This window comes from Chrysemys picta, unplaced genomic scaffold (genome assembly GCF_011386835.1).
Source record: "Chrysemys picta bellii isolate R12L10 unplaced genomic scaffold, ASM1138683v2 scaf21, whole genome shotgun sequence".
Classification (NCBI taxonomy): Eukaryota; Metazoa; Chordata; order Testudines; family Emydidae; genus Chrysemys; species Chrysemys picta.
The window spans coordinates 158,625-177,876 of record NW_027052728.1 but is presented as its reverse complement, the minus strand read 5'-3'; the positions used below and the strand labels follow the sequence as shown (position 1 = coordinate 177,876).

Genomic DNA, 19,252 nt, shown 5'->3' with positions numbered 1-19,252 from the left:
TACATACAACGCAACTCCCCCACCTTTTCTGCCCTGCCTGTCCTTCCTGAACAGTTTATATCCATCCATGACAGTACTCCAGTCATGTGAGTTATCCCACCAAGTCTCTGTTATTCCAATCACATCATAGTTCCCTGACTGTGCCAGGACTTCCAGTTCTCCCTGCTTGTTTCCCAGGCTTCTTGCATTTGTGTATAGGCACTTAAGATAACTCAATGATCGTCCCTCTTTCTCAGCATGAGACAGGAGTCCTCCCCTCTTGCGCTCTCCTGCTTGTGCTTCCTCCCAGGATCCCATTTCCCCACTTACCTCAGGGCTTTGGTCTCCTTCCCCCGGTGAACCTAGTTTAAAGCCCTCCTCACTAGGTTAGCCAGCCTGCTGGCGAAGATGCTCTTCCCTCTCTTCGTTAGGTGGAGCCCGTCTCTGCCTAGCACTCCTTCTTCTTGGAACACCATCCCATGGTCGAAGAATCCAAAGCCTTCTCTCCGACACCACCTGCGTAGCCATTCGTTGACTTCCACGATTCGACGGTCTCTACCCCGGCCTTTTCCTTGCACAGGGAGGATGGACGAGAACACCACTTGCGCCTCAAACTCCTTTATCCTTCTTCCCAGAGCCACGTAGTCTGCAGTGATCCGCTCAAGGTCATTCTTGGCAGTATCATTGGTGCCCACGTGGAGAAGCAGGAAGGGGTAGCGATCCGAGGGCTTGATGAGTCTCGGCAGTCTCTCCGTCACATCGTGTATCCTAGCTCCTGGCAAGCAGCAGACCTCTCGGTTTTCCCGGTCAGGGCGGCAGATAGATGACTCAGTCCCCCTGAGGAGGGGACTCGGCTACTATGTTTTACCATTAAACCATTCCCTCCATAAACTTATCCAACTTAATCTTAAAACCAGACAGGTCCGTCGCCCCCACCGTTTCCCTCGGAAGGCCGTTCCAATATTTCACCCCTCTGACGGTCAGAAACCTTCGTCTGATTTCAAGCCTGAACTTCCCCACGGCCAGTTTATATCCATTGGTTCTCGTGTCCACATTAGTACTCAGCTGAAATAATTCCTCTCCCTCCCTTGTATTTATCCCTCTGATATATTTAAAGATAGCAATCATATCCCCCCTCAGCCTTCGTTTTGTCAGACTAAACAACCCGAGCTCCTCTAATCTCTTTTCATACGACAGGTTTTCCATTCCTCTGATCATCCTAGTCGCCCTTCTCTGCACCCGTTCCAATTTGAGTTCATCTTTTTTAAACATGGGAGACCAGAACTACACACAGTACTCCAAATGAGGTCTCACCAGCGCCGTATACAACGGAAGCAGGACCTCCTTATCCCTACTAGATATACCTCACCTAATACATCCCAAGACCGCATTGGCTTTTTTCACAGCCACGTCACATTGTCGACTCATAGTCATCCTGCGGTCTACAAGGACCCCTAGGTCCTTCTCCTCTTCCGTTACTTCTAACCAATGCGTCCCCATCTTGTAACTAAAATTGTTATTAGTCATCCCCAAGTGCATCACCTTACACTTTTCACTATTAAATTTCATCTTATTACTGACACTCCAATTCACAAGCTCATTCAAGTCTCCCTGCAGAATATCCCTATCCTCCTCCGAATTTGCAACTCCTCCCACCTTCGTATCATCCGCAAACTTTATCAGCCCACTCTTGCAATCGGTTCCGAGGTCAGTTATAAATAGATTAAATAAAATGGGTCCCAAAACCGAACCTTGAGGCACTCCACTAGTAACCTCCCTCCAACCCGACAGTTCACCCTTTAATACGACCCGCTGCATTCTCCCCATTAACCAATTCTTTATCCACCTCTGGATTTTCATATCGATCCCCATGTTTTCCAGTTTAACCAATAATTCCTCATGGGGTACAGTATCAAACGCTTTACTGAAATCCAGGTATATTAGGTCCACCGCATTTCCCTTATCTAATAAGTCCGTTACATGGTCCTGCCATGCGGGCAGGGGACTGGACTCGATGACCTCTCGAGGTCCCTTCCAGTCCTAGAATCTATGAATGTATGAAAAAAACACTGTTCTCCACCCCCACCCAGGTTGGCCAGGGAGGCGGCTCTAGCAGGGGGGGCAGGAGGGATTCTGGCAGCAGTGAAGTGGGTTGCGGGGAAGTTGAGATCTTGACCCAAGTCATCCCAGACACTAATGCTAAGCCACAGGATGGCAGCATCTAGTGTCAGTGGAGTCCAAACACTATTTCAACCCCACAGTTTTCGATGAACTTCCCACAAGGAGAGGTGATGAGCACCCCCAGCAACACACACACACACACACACACACTCCACTCCTGGTGGTGGGAGGGGAACAGGAGAAAGGACAAAAGAAGTAAGAGATGAAGAGAAAGGAAGGAGGGATGGAGGAAAAGGTAAAACAAAAAGGACAAACCCTAATGTCCCCAGTGATTCTACGGCACAAAATCCAAGGGATGGAGTAAAATTCTGCCATCTTAAACTACTGTTTTCCATGCCTAGAATTCAGCTGGCACCACGTGGATCAGACTGAGCAGCTGCCAAAACCTCTTGGAGGCTCTTACCTTCTAAACAGGGACATCTGTTTTCTAGTAAAATCAGTAAAAGGAAAGGAGAAAACTCGAAAGAGGCTCCTGCACGCACTCACGTACGTGAACCCTAATACTCTCTCAGTCCTCAAAGAAAGACCCCGAGAAGGAGACTTGCTGAAGCAAAGCCACAGGGTCTCTGAGGTTTCCCTGGCCCTGTGCTCCTGTCCTGCCAGGCTGATGTCAGCATCTCTCTCTGAGGTCACCACCTCCCTAACACATTTGACCAATAAGCTGACATCCTGCAAAAGGCCTTTGTGATGTCACTGCCACACCCAACCAAACCCTCAAGTGCTAATGTCCTGCTGCTGGCCTGACACTTTGAAGGTTTGAGGTTGTCATAACTATAAGGGGAAGGGTAACAGCTGTCCTGTGTACAGTACTATAAAATCCTCCTGGCCAGAGACTCCAAAATCCTTTTCCCTCTAAAGGGTTAAGAAGCTCAGGTAACCTGGCTGGCATCTGACCTAAAGGACCAATAAGGGGACAAGATACTTTCAAATCTTGGGGAGGGGAAGGCTTTTGTTTGTGTTCTTTGTTTGTGTGGGTGTTCGCCCTCGGGACTGAGAGGGACCAGACATCAATCCAGGTTCTCCACATCTTTCTAAACAAGTCTCTCCTATTTCAAACAAGGCGTGTTAGTTTTCCTTTGTTTTCTCAACTTGTAAATGTACCTTTTACTAGAGTGTTTATCTTTGTTTGCTGTACTTTGAACCTAAGACTAGAGGGGAGTCCTCTGAGCTCTTTAAGTTTGACTACCCTGTAAGGTTAATTTCCATACTGATTTTACAGAGATGATTTTTACCTTTATCTTTAATTAAAAGCCTTATTTTTAAGAACCGGATTGATTTTTCCTTGTTTTAAGATCCAAGGAGTTTGGATCTTGATTCACCAGGAGTTGGTGGGAGGAAGGAGGGGAATGGTTAATTCCTCCTTCTTTTAGATCCAAGGGGGTTGGATCTGTATTCACCAGAAGTTGGTGGGAGGAAGGAGGGGGGATGGTTTAATTCTCCTTGTTTTAAGATCCAAGAGGTTTGGATCTGTATTCACCAGGGAATTGGTGAAAGGTTTCTCAAGGCTACCCAGGGGAGGAAATTAGCCTTGGGATGGTGGTTAAGCTTAGAAGTTTTCATGCAGGCCCCTACATTTGTACCCTAAACTTCAAAGTGGGGATACAGCCTTGACACAGGTACTCTCTGTGGATCACCCCACTCAATGCGTCTTCATTCTAGGAAGCAAGCCGGCTAGACAGTAAAACATCAGAGGCTGCTCCCAATACTACACTCAGTGTTTCCAAAATTTGTAGACTTTATGGCCACAAGAGACCTTTAGAGCATCTCATCTAACCCCTTGCATACCATAGGCTTGCTGTATAGTACAATAGTTACTTTTTGGGCACACACATTCCAGAAAGGCATCTAGTCTTCCTTCAATGACATCAAGAGATGGAGAATCCACCACTTTCCCTTTTAGTGAGTACCAGGGGGCTCCATTTCCCCTTCCACTAGCTCCCCATTTACAGTGAGCCAGAGCAGTACCTGCAGCAGGGAGCGGGAGTTGCTGATGGCCTCAGAGGCACAGCCCCTGCAGTGTCTCAGGAATCTGGCGCAAGTGCCGGATGATGCGGAGCTGGTGCATCACTTTTGGCCGTGACGTCCTCCTGCTGCAAGGGAACGAGAACCTGTCAGAGACTCAAACGCCCCGAGGAATCAGCGGGAATTAAGGGCACCTGGAACCAGCACTACTTCCACCCATCACCTGCCCACCACTGAGGGATAAATTCACCTCCTGAACCCCAGAATGGAGTCTTCTTGTCCTTTCTAGTAACCTCCAGTGACAACCCCCCTCCTTGAAGGATGAGCTCCTGCTATCTCCCCCTCAGTGCCCTTGACAGCTGTTCCACCTCCAAACCACAGCTCAAGTTATTAGTACCTTTGGACACAGACTGGCTAACCTAGTGAGGAGGGCTTTAAACTAGGTTCGACGGGGACAGGTGAGCAAAGCCCACAGTAAGTGGGGAACATGGAGACCGGGGAGATGGGTCAAAAATGAGAGGGAGTGTGGGCTATATTGTCAGAGGGAAAGGAGGGTCAGGACAAAACTGGGAGGAAAGATCAAACCAGTATCTTAGATGTCTATATACAAATGCGAGAAGTATGGGGAATAAGCAGGAAGAACTGCAAGTGCTAATAAATAAATACAACTATGACATTGTTGGCATCACTGAAACTTGGTGGGATAATACACGTGATTGGAATGTTGGTGTGGATGGGTACAGCTTGCTCAGGAAGGATAGACAGGGGAAAAAGGGAGGAGGTGTTGCCTTGTATATTAAAAATGTACACACTTGGACTGAGGTAGAGATGGACATAGGAGACGGAAGTGTTGAGAGTCTCTGGGTTAGGCTAAAAGGGGTAAAAAACAAGGGAGATGTCATGCTAGGAGTCTACTACAGGCCACCTAACCAGGTGGAAGAGGTGGATGAGGCTTTTTTTAAGCAACTAACAAAATCATCCAAAGCCCAAGATTTGGTGGTGATGGGGGACTTCAACTATCCGGCTATATGTTGGGAAAATAACACAGCGGGGCACAGACTATCCAACAAATTCCTGGACTGCATTGGAGACAACTTTTTATTTCAGAAGGTTGAAAAGCTACTGGGGGGAAGCTGTTCTAGACTTGATTTTAACAAATAGGGAGGAACTCGTTGAGAATTTGAAAGTAGAAGGCAGCCTGGGTGAAAGTGATCATGAAATCATAGAGTTTGCAATTCTAAGGAAGGGTAGAAGGGAGAACAGCAAAATAGAGACAATGGATTTCAGGAAGGCAGATTTTGGTAAGCTCAGAGAGCTGATAGGTAAGGTCCCATGGGAATCAAGACTGAGGGGAAAAACAACTGAGGAGAGTTGGCAGTTTTTCAAAGGGACACTATTAAGGGCCCGCTCGTTAGGAAAGATAGAAAATGTGGCAAAAGACCACCTTGGCTTAACCATGAGATCTTGCATGATCTAAAAAATAAAAAGGAGTCATATAAAAAATGGAAACTGGGACAGATTACAAAGGATGAATATAGGCAAACAACACAGGAATGCAGGGGCAAGATTAGAAAGGCAAAGGCACAAAATGAGCTCAAAGTAGCTACGGGAATAAAGGGAAACAAGAAGACTTGTTATCAATACATTAGAAGCAAGAGGAAGACCAAAGACAGGGTAGGCCCACTGCTTAGTGAAGAGGGAGAAACAGTAACAGGAAACTTGGAAATGACGGAGATGCTTAATGACTTCTTTGTTTCGGTCTTCACCGAGAAGTCTGAAGGAATGCCTAACATAGTGAATGCTAATGGGAAGGGGGTAGGTTTAGCAGATAAAATAAAAAAAGAACAAGTTAAAAATCACTTCGAAAAGTTAGATGCCTGCAAGTCACCCGGGCCTGATGAAATGCATCCTAGAATACTCAAGGAGCTAATAGAGGAGGTATCTGAGCCTCTAGCTATTATCTTTGGAAAATCATGGGAGACGGGAGAGATTCCAGAAGACTGGAAAAGGGCAAATATAGTGCCCATCTATAAAAAGGGAAATAAAAACAACCCAGGAAACTACAGACCCCAGTGAGTTTAACTTCTGTGCCAGGGAAGATAATGGAGCAAGTAATTAAGGAAATCATCTGCAAACACTTGGAAGGTGGTAAGGTGATAGGGAACAGCCAGCATGGATTTGTGAAGAACAAATCATGTCAAACCAATCTGATAGCTTTCTTTGATAGGATAACGAGCCTTGTGGATAAGGGTGAGGCTGTGGATGTGGTATACCTAGACTTTAGTAAGGCATTTGATACGGTCTCGCATGATATTCTTGTTGATAAACTAGGCAAATACAATTTAGATGGGGCTACTATAAGGTGGGTGCATAACTGGCTGGATAACCGTACTCAGAGAGTTGTTATTAAGAGTTCCCAATCCTGCTGGAAAGGCATAACGAGTGGGGTATCGCAGGGGTCTGTTTTGGGACCGGCGCTGTTCAATATCTTCATCAACGACTTAGATATTGGCATAGAAAGTACGCTTATTAAGTTTGCGGATGATACCAAACTGGGAGGGATTGCAACTGCTTTGGAGGACAGGGTCATAATTCAAAATGATCTGGACAAATTGGAGAAATGGTCTGAGTTAAACAGGATGAAGTTTAACAAAGACAAATGCAAAGTGCTCCACTTAGGAAGGAACAATCAGTTTCACACATACAGAATGGGAAGAGACTGTCTAGGAAGGAGTACGGCAGAAAGGGATCTAGGGGTTATAGTGGACCACAAGCTAAATATGAGTCAACAGTGTGATGCTGTTGCAAAAAAAGCAAACCTGATTCTGGGATGTATTAACAGGTGTGTTGTGAGCAAGACACGAGAAGTCATTCTTCCGCTCTACTCTGCTCTGGTTAGGCCTCAGCTGGAGTATTGGGTCCAGTTCTGGGCACCGCATTTTAAAAAAGATGTGGAGAAATTGGAAAGGGTCCAGAGAAGAGCAACAAGAATGATTAAAGGTCTTGAGAACATGACCTATGAAGGAAGGCTGAAAGAATTGGCTTTGTTTAGTTTGGAAAAGAGAAGACTGAGAGGAGACATGATAGCAGTTTTCAGGTATTTAAAAGGGTGTCATAAGGAGGAGGGAGAAAACTTGTTCACCTTAGCCTCTAAGGATAGAACCAGAAGCAATGGGTTTAAAGTGCAGCAAGGGAGGTCTAGGTTGGACATTAGGAAAAAGTTCCTAACTGTCAGGGTGGTTAAACACTGGAATAAATTGCCGAGGGAGGTTGTGGAATCTCCATCTCTTGAGATATTTAAGAGTAGGTTAGATAAATGTCTATCAGGGATGGTATTTGGTCTCATAGACTCATAGACTTTAAGGTCAGAAGGGACCATTATGATCATCTGGTCTGACCCCCTGCATGCTGCAGGCCACAAGACCCTTCCCTGGACTGTGCCGTTGAAGTCCCCAATCCTGTGTTTTAGTGACTTCAATCGGCAGGGACCCTCCTGCTAGTGATCCCTGCCCCATGCTGCGGAGGAAGGCGAAAAACCTCCAGAGGCTCAGCCAATCTACCCTGGAGGAAAATTCCTTCCCGACCCCAAATATGGCGATCAGTAATACCCCGAGCATGTAGGCAAGAGTCTCTAGCCTGACCCTTGTTTGCCATTATGCTATTTACGTACCATTGCTTGGTTTTCATAGAATCATAGAATCATAGAATATCAGAGTTGGAAGGGACCTCAAGAGGTCATCTAGTCCAACCCCCTGCTCAAAGCAGGACCAATTCCCAGCTAAATCATCCCAGCCAGGGCTTTGTCAAGCCGGGCCTTAAAAACCTCCAAGGAAGGAGACTCCACCACCTCCCTAGGTAACGCATTCCAGTGTTTCACCACCCTCCTAGTGAAATAGTTTTTCCTGATATCCAACCTGGACCTCCCCCACCGCAACTTGAGACCATTGCTCCTTGTTCTGTCATCTGCCACCACTGAGAACAGCCGAGCTCCATCCTCTTTGGAACCCCCCTTCAGGTAGTTGAAGGCTGCTATCAAATCCCCCCTCATTCTTCTCTTCTGGAGACTAAACAATCCCAGTTCTCTCAGCCTCTCCTCATAAGTCATGTGCACCAGACCCCTAATCATTTTTGTTGCCCTCCGCTGGACTCTTTCCAATTTTTCCACATCCTTCTTGTAGTGTGGGGCCCAAAACTGGACACAGTATTCCAGATGAGGCCTCACCAATGTCGAATAAAGGGGAACGATCACGTTCCTCGATCTGCTGGCAATGCCCCTACTTATACAGCCCAAAATGCCGTTAGCCTTCTTGGCAACAAGAGCACACTGTTGACTCATATCCAGCTTCTCGTCCACTGTGACCCCTAGGTCCTTTTCAGCAGAACTGCTACCTAGCCATTCGGTCCCTAGTCTGTAGCAGTGCATGGGATTCTTCCGTCCTAAGTGCAGGACTCTGCACTTGTCCTTGTTGAACCTCATCAGGTTTTTTTCTGCCCAATCCTCTAATTTGTCTAGGTCCCTCTGTATCCGATCCCTACCCTCTAGTGTATCTACCACGCCTCCTAGTTTAGTGTCATCTGCAAACTTGCTGAGAGTGCAGTCCACACCATCCTCCAGATCATTAATAAAGATATTAAACAAAACCGGCCCCAGGACCGACCCTTGGGGCACTCCACTTGAAACCGGCTGCCAACTAGACATGGAGCCATTGATCACTACCCGTTGAGCCCGACGATCTAGCCAGCTTTCTATCCACCTTACAGTCCATTCATCCAGCCCATACTTCTTTAACTTGGTGGCAAGAATACTGTGCGAGACAGTATCAAAAGCTTTGCTAAAGTCAAGAAATAACACATCCACTGCTTTCCCCTCATCCACAGAGCCAGTTATCTCATCATAGAAGGCAATTAGGTTAGTCAGGCACGACTTCCCCTTGGTGAATCCATGCTGACTGTTCCTGATCACTTTCCTTTCCTCTAAATGTTTCATAATTGATTCCTTGAGGACCTGCTCCATAATTTTTCCAGGGACTGAGGTGAGGCTGACTGGCCTGTAGTTCCCCGGATCCTCCTTCCTCCCTTTTTTAAAGATGGGCACGACATTAGCCTTTTTCCAGTCATCCGGGACCTCCCCCGATCGCCATGAGTTTTCAAAAATAATGGCTAATGGCTCTGCAATCTCACCCGCCAACTCCTTTAGCACCCTCGGATGCAGCGCATCCGGCCCCATGGACTTGTGCACGTCCAGTTTTTCTAAATAGTCCCGAACCACTTCTTTCTCCACAGAGGGCTGGTCACCTTCTCCCCATGCTGTACTGCCCAGTGCAGCAATCTGGGAGCTGACCTTGTGCGTGAAGACAGAGGCAAAAAAATCATTGAGTACATTAGCTTTTTCCACATCCTCGGTCACTAGGTTGCCTCCCTCATTCAGTAAGGGGCCCACACTTTCCTTGATTTTCTTCTTGTTGCTAACATACCTGAAGAAACCCTTCTTGTTACTCTTAACATCTCTTGCTAACTGCAACTCCAAGTGTGATTTGGCCTTCCTGATTTCACTCCTGCACGCCTGAGCAATATTTTTATACTCCTCCCTGGTCATTTGTCCAATCTTCCACTTCTTATAAGCCTCTTTTTTGCGTTTAAGATCAGCAAGGATTTCACTGTTTAGCCAAGCTGGTCGCCTGCCATATTTACTATTCTTTCTACACATCGGGATGGTTTGTTCCTGCAACCTCAATAAGGATTCTTTAAAATACAGCCAGCTCTCCTGGACCCCTTTGCCCTTCATGTTATTCTCCCAGGGGATCCTGCCCATCTGTTCCCTGAGGGAGTCAAAGTCTGCTTTTCTGAAGTCCAGGGTCCATATTCTGCTGCTCTCCTTTCTTCCTTGTGTCAGGATCCTGAACTCGACCATCTCATGGTCACTGCCTCCCAGGTTCCCATCCACTTTTGCTTCCCCTACTAGTTCTTCCCTGTTTGTGAGCAGCAGGTCAAGAAAAGCTTTGCCCCTAGTTGGTTCCTCCAGCACTTGCACCAGGAAATTGTCCCCTACGCTTTCCAAAAATTTCCTGGATTGCCTGTGCACCGCTGTATTGCTCTCCCAGCAGATATCAGGGGGATTAAAGTCTCCCATGAGAACCAGGGCCTGCGATCTAGCAACTTCTGCTAGTTGCCAGAAGAAAGCCTCGTCCACCTCATCCCCCTGGTCTGGTGGTCTATAGCAGACTCCGACCACGACATCACCCTTGTTGCTCCCACTTCTCAACTTTATCCAGAGACTCTCAGGTTTTTCTGCAGTATCATACCGGAGCTCTGAGCAGTCATACTCCTCTCTTACATACAACGCAACTCCCCCACCTTTTCTGCCCTGCCTGTCCTTCCTGAACAGTTTATATCCATCCATGACAGTACTCCAGTCATGTGAGTTATCCCACCAAGTCTCTGTTATTCCAATCACATCATAGTTCCCTGACTGTGCCAGGACTTCCAGTTCTCCCTGCTTGTTTCCCAGGCTTCTTGCATTTGTGTATAGGCACTTAAGATAACTCAATGATCGTCCCTCTTTCTCAGCATGAGACAGGAGTCCTCCCCTCTTGCGCTCTCCTGCTTGTGCTTCCTCCCAGGATCCCATTTCCCCACTTACCTCAGGGCTTTGGTCTCCTTCCCCCGGTGAACCTAGTTTAAAGCCCTCCTCACTAGGTTAGCCAGCCTGCTGGCGAAGATGCTCTTCCCTCTCTTCGTTAGGTGGAGCCCGTCTCTGCCTAGCACTCCTTCTTCTTGGAACACCATCCCATGGTCGAAGAATCCAAAGCCTTCTCTCCGACACCACCTGCGTAGCCATTCGTTGACTTCCACGATTCGACGGTCTCTACCCCGGCCTTTTCCTTGCACAGGGAGGATGGACGAGAACACCACTTGCGCCTCAAACTCCTTTATCCTTCTTCCCAGAGCCACGTAGTCTGCAGTGATCCGCTCAAGGTCATTCTTGGCAGTATCATTGGTGCCCACGTGGAGAAGCAGGAAGGGGTAGCGATCTGAGGGCTTGATGAGTCTCGGCAGTCTCTCCGTCACATCGTGTATCCTAGCTCCTGGCAAGCAGCAGACCTCTCGGTTTTCCCGGTCAGGGCGGCAGATAGATGACTCAGTCCCCCTGAGGAGGGGACTCGGCTACTATGTTTTACCATTAAACCATTCCCTCCATAAACTTATCCAACTTAATCTTAAAACCAGACAGGTCCGTCGCCCCCACCGTTTCCCTCGGAAGGCCGTTCCAATATTTCACCCCTCTGACGGTCAGAAACCTTCGTCTGATTTCAAGCCTGAACTTCCCCACGGCCAGTTTATATCCATTGGTTCTCGTGTCCACATTAGTACTCAGCTGAAATAATTCCTCTCCCTCCCTTGTATTTATCCCTCTGATATATTTAAAGATAGCAATCATATCCCCCCTCAGCCTTCGTTTTGTCAGACTAAACAACCCGAGCTCCTCTAATCTCTTTTCATACGACAGGTTTTCCATTCCTCTGATCATCCTAGTCGCCCTTCTCTGCACCCGTTCCAATTTGAGTTCATCTTTTTTAAACATGGGAGACCAGAACTACACACAGTACTCCAAATGAGGTCTCACCAGCGCCGTATACAACGGAAGCAGGACCTCCTTATCCCTACTAGATATACCTCACCTAATACATCCCAAGACCGCATTGGCTTTTTTCACAGCCACGTCACATTGTCGACTCATAGTCATCCTGCGGTCTACAAGGACCCCTAGGTCCTTCTCCTCTTCCGTTACTTCTAACCAATGCGTCCCCATCTTGTAACTAAAATTGTTATTAGTCATCCCCAAGTGCATCACCTTACACTTTTCACTATTAAATTTCATCTTATTACTGACACTCCAATTCACAAGCTCATTCAAGTCTCCCTGCAGAATATCCCTATCCTCCTCCGAATTTGCAACTCCTCCCACCTTCGTATCATCCGCAAACTTTATCAGCCCACTCTTGCAATCGGTTCCGAGGTCAGTTATAAATAGATTAAATAAAATGGGTCCCAAAACCGAACCTTGAGGCACTCCACTAGTAACCTCCCTCCAACCCGACAGTTCACCCTTTAATACGACCCGCTGCATTCTCCCCATTAACCAATTCTTTATCCACCTCTGGATTTTCATATCGATCCCCATGTTTTCCAGTTTAACCAATAATTCCTCATGGGGTACAGTATCAAACGCTTTACTGAAATCCAGGTATATTAGGTCCACCGCATTTCCCTTATCTAATAAGTCCATTACATGGTCCTGCCATGCGGGCAGGGGACTGGACTCGATGACCTCTCGAGGTCCCTTCCAGTCCTAGAATCTATGAATGTATGAAAAAAACACTGTTCTCCACCCCCACCCAGGTTGGCCAGGGAGACGGCTCTAGCAGGGGGGGCAGGAGGGATTCTGGCAGCAGTGAAGTGGGTTGCGGGGAAGTTGAGATCTTGACCCAAGTCATCCCAGACACTAATGCTAAGCCACAGGATGGCAGCATCTAGTGTCAGTGGAGTCCAAACACTATTTCAACCCCACAGTTTTCGATGAACTTCCCACAAGGAGAGGTGATGAGCACCCCCAGCAACACACACACACACACACTCCACTCCTGGTGGTGGGAGGGGAACAGGAGAAAGGACAAAAGAAGTAAGAGATGAAGAGAAAGGAAGGAGGGATGGAGGAAAAGGTAAAACAAAAAGGACAAACCCTAATGTCCCCAGTGATTCTACGGCACAAAATCCAAGGGATGGAGTAAAATTCTGCCATCTTAAACTACTGTTTTCCATGCCTAGAATTCAGCTGGCACCACGTGGATCAGACTGAGCAGCTGCCAAAACCTCTTGGAGGCTCTTACCTTCTAAACAGGGACATCTGTTTTCTAGTAAAATCAGTAAAAGGAAAGGAGAAAACTCGAAAGAGGCTCCTGCACGCACTCACGTACGTGAACCCTAATACTCTCTCAGTCCTCAAAGAAAGACCCCGAGAAGGAGACTTGCTGAGGCAAAGCCACAGGGTCTCTGAGGTTTCCCTGGCCCTGTGCTCCTGTCCTGCCAGGCTGATGTCAGCATCTCTCTCTGAGGTCACCACCTCCCTAACACATTTGACCAATAAGCTGACATCCTGCAAAAGGCCTTTGTGATGTCACTGCCACACCCAACCAAACCCTCAAGTGCTAATGTCCTGCTGCTGGCCTGACACTTCGAAGGTTTGAGGTTGTCATAACTATAAGGGGAAGGGTAACAGCTGTCCTGTGTACAGTACTATAAAATCCTCCTGGCCAGAGACTCCAAAATCCTTTTCCCTCTAAAGGGTTAAGAAGCTCAGGTAACCTGGCTGGCATCTGACCTAAAGGACCAATAAGGGGACAAGATACTTTCAAATCTTGGGGAGGGGAAGGCTTTTGTTTGTGTTCTTTGTTTGTGTGGGTGTTCGCCCTCGGGACTGAGAGGGACCAGACATCAATCCAGGTTCTCCACATCTTTCTAAACAAGTCTCTCCTATTTCAAACAAGGCGTGTTAGTTTTCCTTTGTTTTCTCAACTTGTAAATGTACCTTTTACTAGAGTGTTTATCTTTGTTTGCTGTACTTTGAACCTAAGACTAGAGGGGAGTCCTCTGAGCTCTTTAAGTTTGATTACCCTGTAAGGTTAATTTCCATACTGATTTTACAGAGATGATTTTTACCTTTTTCTTTAATTAAAAGCCTTATTTTTAAGAACCTGATTGATTTTTCCTTGTTTTAAGATCCAAGGAGTTTGGATCTTGATTCACCAGGAGTTGGTGGGAGGAAGGAGGGGAATGGTTAATTTCTCCTTCTTTTAGATCCAAGGGGGTTGGATCTGTATTCACCAGAAGTTGGTGGGAGGAAGGAGGGGGGATGGTTTAATTCTCCTTGTTTTAAGATCCAAGAGGTTTGGATCTGTATTCACCAGGGAATTGGTGAAAGGTTTCTCAAGGCTACCCAGGGGAGGAAATTAGCCTTGGGATGGTGGTTAAGCTAGAAGTTTTCATGCAGGCCCCTACATTTGTACCCTAAACTTCAAAGTGGGGATACAGCCTTGACACAGGTACTCTCTGTGGATCACCCCACTCAATGCGTCTTCATTCTAGGAAGCAAGCCGGCTAGACAGTAAAACATCAGAGGCTGCTCCCAATACTACACTCAGTGTTTCCAAAATTTGTAGACTTTATGGCCACAAGAGACCTTTAGAGCATCTCATCTAAGCCCCTGCATATCATAGGCCTCCTGTATAGTACAATAGTTACTTTTTGGGCACACACATTCCAGAAAGGCATCTAGTCTTCATTCAATGACATCAAGAGATGGAGAATCCACCACTTTCCCTTTTAGTGAGTGCCAGGGGGCTCCATTTCCCCTTCCACTAGCTCCCCATTTACAGAGAGACAGAACAGTACCTGCAGCAGGGAGCGGGAGTTGCTGAAGGCCTCAGAGGCGCAGCCCCTGCAGTGTCTCAGGCACCTGGCGCAAGTGGCGGATGATGCGGGTGCATCACTTTGGCCGTGACGTCCTCCTCCTGCAAGGGAACGAGAACCTGTCAGAGACTCAAACGCCCCGAGGAATCAGGGGGAATTAAGGGCACCTGGAACCAGCAGTATTTAAACTGACTACCTGCCCACCGCTGAGGGATGAATTCACCTACTGAACCCCAGAATGGAGTCTTCTTCTCCTTTCTAGTAACCTCCAGTGCCAACCCACCACCTTGTAGGGTGAGCTCCTGCTACCTCCCCCTCAGTACCCTTGACAGCTGTTCTACCTCCAAACCACAGCTCAAGTTATCAGAACCCTCTTCTCCACCCCAACCCAGGTTGCGAAGGGAGGCGGCCCTAGCAGGGGGGGCAGGAGAGATTCTGCCAGCAGTGAAGTGGGTTGCGGGGAAGTTGAGATCTTGCCCCAAGTTGTCCCAGACACTAATGCTAAGCCACAGGATGGCAGCATCTAGTGTCAGTGGAGTCCAAGCACTATTTGACCCCGACAGTTTTGGATCAACTTCCCACAAGGGGAGGTGAAGAGCACCCCCAGCAACACACAAACACACACAGACACACAAACCACTCCCGGTGGTGGGAGGGGAACAGGAGAAAGGACAAAAGAAGTAAGAGATGAAGAGAAAGGAAGGAGGGAGGGAGGAAAAGGTAAAATGAAAAGGACAAACACTAATGTCCCCAGTGATTCTACGGGACAAAATCACAGGGAGGGAATAAAATTCTGCCACCTTGAACTAGTGTTTTCCATGCTTACAATTCAGCTGGCACCAGGTGGATCAGACTGAACAGGATACAAACCTCTCCGAGGCACTTACTTTCCTCAAAGAGAGACCTCAAGGAGGAGACTTGCTGAAGCAAAGCCAGAGGGGTCTCTGAGGTTTCCCTGGCCCTCATGTCAGCATCTCTCTGATGTCAGCATCTCTCTCTGAGGTCACCACCTCCCTAACACATTTGACCAATAAGCTGACGTCCTGCAAATGGCCTTTGTGGTGTCACTGCCACACCCAACCAAACCCTGAAGTGCTAATGTCCTCCTGCTGGCCTGACACTTTGAAGGTTTGAGCTACTCTGTGTGAATCACCCCACTCAATGGGTCTTCATTCTAGGAAGCAAGCCAGCTAGACAATAAAACATCAGAGGCTGCTCCCAATGCTACACTCACTGTTTCCAAAATTACTACACTTTATGGCCAGAAGAGATCTTTAGAGCATCTCATCTAAGCCCCTGCATATCATGGGCTTCCTGTATAGTACAATAGTTACTTTTTGGGCACAAACATTCCAGAAAGGTATCTAGTCTAAATTAAATGACATTAAGAGATGGAGAATCCATCACTTTATCTTTTAGTGAGTGCCAGGGCGCTCCATTTCCCCTTGCACTAGCTCCCCATTTACAGTGAGCCAGAGCAGTACCTGCAGCAGGGAGCGGGAGTTCCTGAAGGCCTCAGAGGCGCAGCCCCTGCAGTGTCTCAGGCACGTGGCGTAAGTGCAGGATGATGCGGAGCTGGTGCATCATTTTGGCCGTGACGTCCTCCTGCTGCAAGGGAACGAGAACCTGTCAGAGACTCAAACGCCCCGAGGAATCAGGGGGAATTAAGGGAACCTGGAACCAGCAGTATTTCCACCCAGCACCTGCCCGTCAATGAGAGATGAATTCACCTCCTGAACCCCAAAATGGAGTCTTCTTGTCCTTTCTAGAAACCTCCAGAGCAAACCCCCCTCCTTGTAGGGTGAGCTCCTGCTACCTCCTGCTCAGTGCCCTTCACAGATATTCCACCTCCAAACCACAGCTCAAGTTATCCGAACCCTCTTCTCCACCCCGACACAGGTTGGGCTGGGAGGCGGCTCTAACAGGGTGTGCAGGAGGGATTCTGACAGCAGTGAAGTGGGTTGCAGGGAGGTTGAGATCTTGACCCAAGTCATCCCAGACACTAATGCTAAGTCACACAATGGCAGCATCTACTGTCAGTGGGGTCCAAGCACTATTTCAACCCCACAGTTTTGGATCAACTCCCCACAAGGGGAGAAGAGAACCATCAGTACCACACACACACACACACACACACACACACACACACACACACACACACCACTCCTGGTGGTGTGAGGGGAACAAGAGAAAGGATAAAAGAAGTAAGAGATGAAGAGAAAGGAAGGAGGGATGGAGGAAAAGGTAAAAGGAAAAGGACAAACCCTAATGTCCCCATGTCGGACATCAGGAATGGTAACATACATAAGCCAGTATGTGAACACTTCAATCTCCCTGGTCATTCTATTACAGATTTAAAAGTCACTATCATTGAACAAAAAAACTTCAGAAACAGACTTCAAAGAGAAACAGCAGAACTAAAATTCATTTGCAAATTCAACACCATTAATCTGGGCTTGAATAGGGACTGGGAGTGGCTGGCTCACTACAGAAGCAGCTTTTCCTCTCCTGGAATTGACACCTCCTCATCTATTATTTGGAGTGGACTACATCCACCCTGATTTTTGAATTGGCCCTGTCAACACTGGTTCTCCACTTGTGAAGTAACTCCCTGCTCTCCATGTGTCAGTATATAATGCCTGCATCTGTAACTTTCACTCTATGCATCCGAAGAATTGAGATTTTTACTCACGAAAGCTTATGCCCAAATAAATCTGTTAGTCTTTAAGGTGCCACCAGACTCCTTGTTGTTTTCCTAATATCCCCAGTGATTCTACGGGACAAAATCCCAGGGAGGGAATAAAATTCTGCCACCTTAAACTAGTGTTTTCCATGCCTAGAATTCAGATGGCACCAGGTGGATCAGACTGAACAGGTTACAAACCTCTCCGAGGCACTTACTTTCTCAACAGGGACTTCTGTTTTCTAGTAAAATGGGTAAAAGGAAAGGAGAAAACTCGAAAGAGGCTCCTGCTCACACTCACATATGTGAACCCTAATACTCTCTCAGTCCTCAAAGAGAGCTCGAGAAGGAGACTTGCTGAAGCAAAGCCACAGGGGTCTCTGAGGTTTCCCTGGCCCTGCGCCCCTGTTTTGCCTGGCTGATGTGAGCATCTCTCTCTGAGGTGACCACCTCCCTAACAACTTTGACCAATAGGCTGAGCTCCTGCAAAAGGCCTTTGTGATGTCACTGCCACACCCACCCATCCCCTGAAGTGCTAATGTCCTGCTGCTGGCCTGACACTTTGAAGGTTTGAGCTACTCTCTGTGGATCACCCCACTCAATGCGTCTTCATTATAGGAAGCAAGCCGGTTAGACAGTAAAACATTAGAGGCTGCTCCCAATGCTACACTCAGTGTTTCCAAAATTAATACACTTTATGGCCAGAAGAGACCTTTAGAGCATCTCATCTAACCCCCTGCATATCATAGGCTTCCTGTATAGGACAATAGTTACTTTTTGGGCACAAACATTCCAGAAAGGCATCTAGTTTCATTCAATGACTTCAAGAGATGGAGAATCCACCACTTTCCCTTTCACTGAGTGCCAGGGGGCTCCATTTCCCCTTCCACTAGCTCCCCATTTACAGTGAGCCAGAGCAGTACCTGCAACAGGGAGCGGGAGTTGCTGAAGGCCTCAGAGGCACAACCCCTGCAGTGTCTCTGGCACCTGGCACAAGTGATGGATGATGCGGAGCTGGTGCCTCACTTTGGCCATGACGCCCTCCTGCTGCAAGGGAATGAGAACCAGTCAGACTCAAACGCCCCGAGGAATCAGGGGGAATTAAGGGCACCTGGAACCAGCAGTATTTCCACTCAGCACCTGCCCAACACTGAGGGATAAATTCACCTCCTGAAACCCAGAATGGAGTCTTCTTGTCCTTTCTAGTAACCTCCAGTGCCAATCCCCCTCCTTCTAGGGTGAGCTCCTGCTACCTCCCCCTCAGTGTCCTTGACAGCTGTTCCACCTCCAAACCACAGCTTAAGTCATCAGAAACCTCTTCTAGACCCCCACCAAGGTTGGGCTGGGAGGCGGGTCTAGCAGTGGGGGCAGGAGGGATTCTGGCAGCAGTGAAGTGGGTTGCGGGGAGGTTGAGATCTTGCCCAAGTCATCCGAGACACTAACGCTAAGCCACAGGATGGCAGCATCTAGTGTCTGTGGAGTCCAAGCACTATTTCAACCCCACAGTTTTGGATGAACTTCCCACAAGAGGAGGTGAAGATCACCCCCAGCAACACACACACACACACACCACTCCTGGTGGTGGCAGGTGAACAGGAGAAAGGACAAAAGAAGTAAGAGATGAAGAGAAAGGAAGGAGGGATGGAGGAAAGGGTAAAACGAAAATGACAAACACTAATGTCCCCAGTGATTTTACCAGAAAAATTACAGGGAGGGATTAAAATTCTGCCACCTTGAACTAGTGTTTTCCATGCCTAGAATTCAGCTGGCACCAGATGGATCAGACTGAGCAGGTTCCAAAACCTCTTGGAGGCTCTTACTTTCTAAACAGGGATGTCTGTTTTCTAGTAAAATCAGTCAAAGGAAAGGAGAAAACTCCAAAGAGGCTCCTGCTCGCACTCACACATGTGAACACTAATACTCTCTCAGTCCTCAAAGAGAGACCTCGAGAAGGAGACTTGCTGAAGCAATAACAGACAC

The 19,252-nt window shown here is 47.6% G+C and overlaps 1 long non-coding RNA gene across 1 annotated transcript in view; it reads right to left on the bottom strand.

The window, feature by feature from the left end:
• Window positions 1–14,695, bottom strand: part of LOC135977739 (uncharacterized) — a 117,405-nt gene extending 102,710 nt beyond the window's left edge. Inside the window, exon 1 of the long non-coding RNA XR_010595156.1 lies at window positions 14,572–14,695. This is a non-coding gene — a long non-coding RNA (uncharacterized LOC135977739). The remainder of the gene's footprint in view (window positions 1–14,571) is intronic.
• Window positions 14,696–19,252: the final 4,557 nt, after the last annotated feature.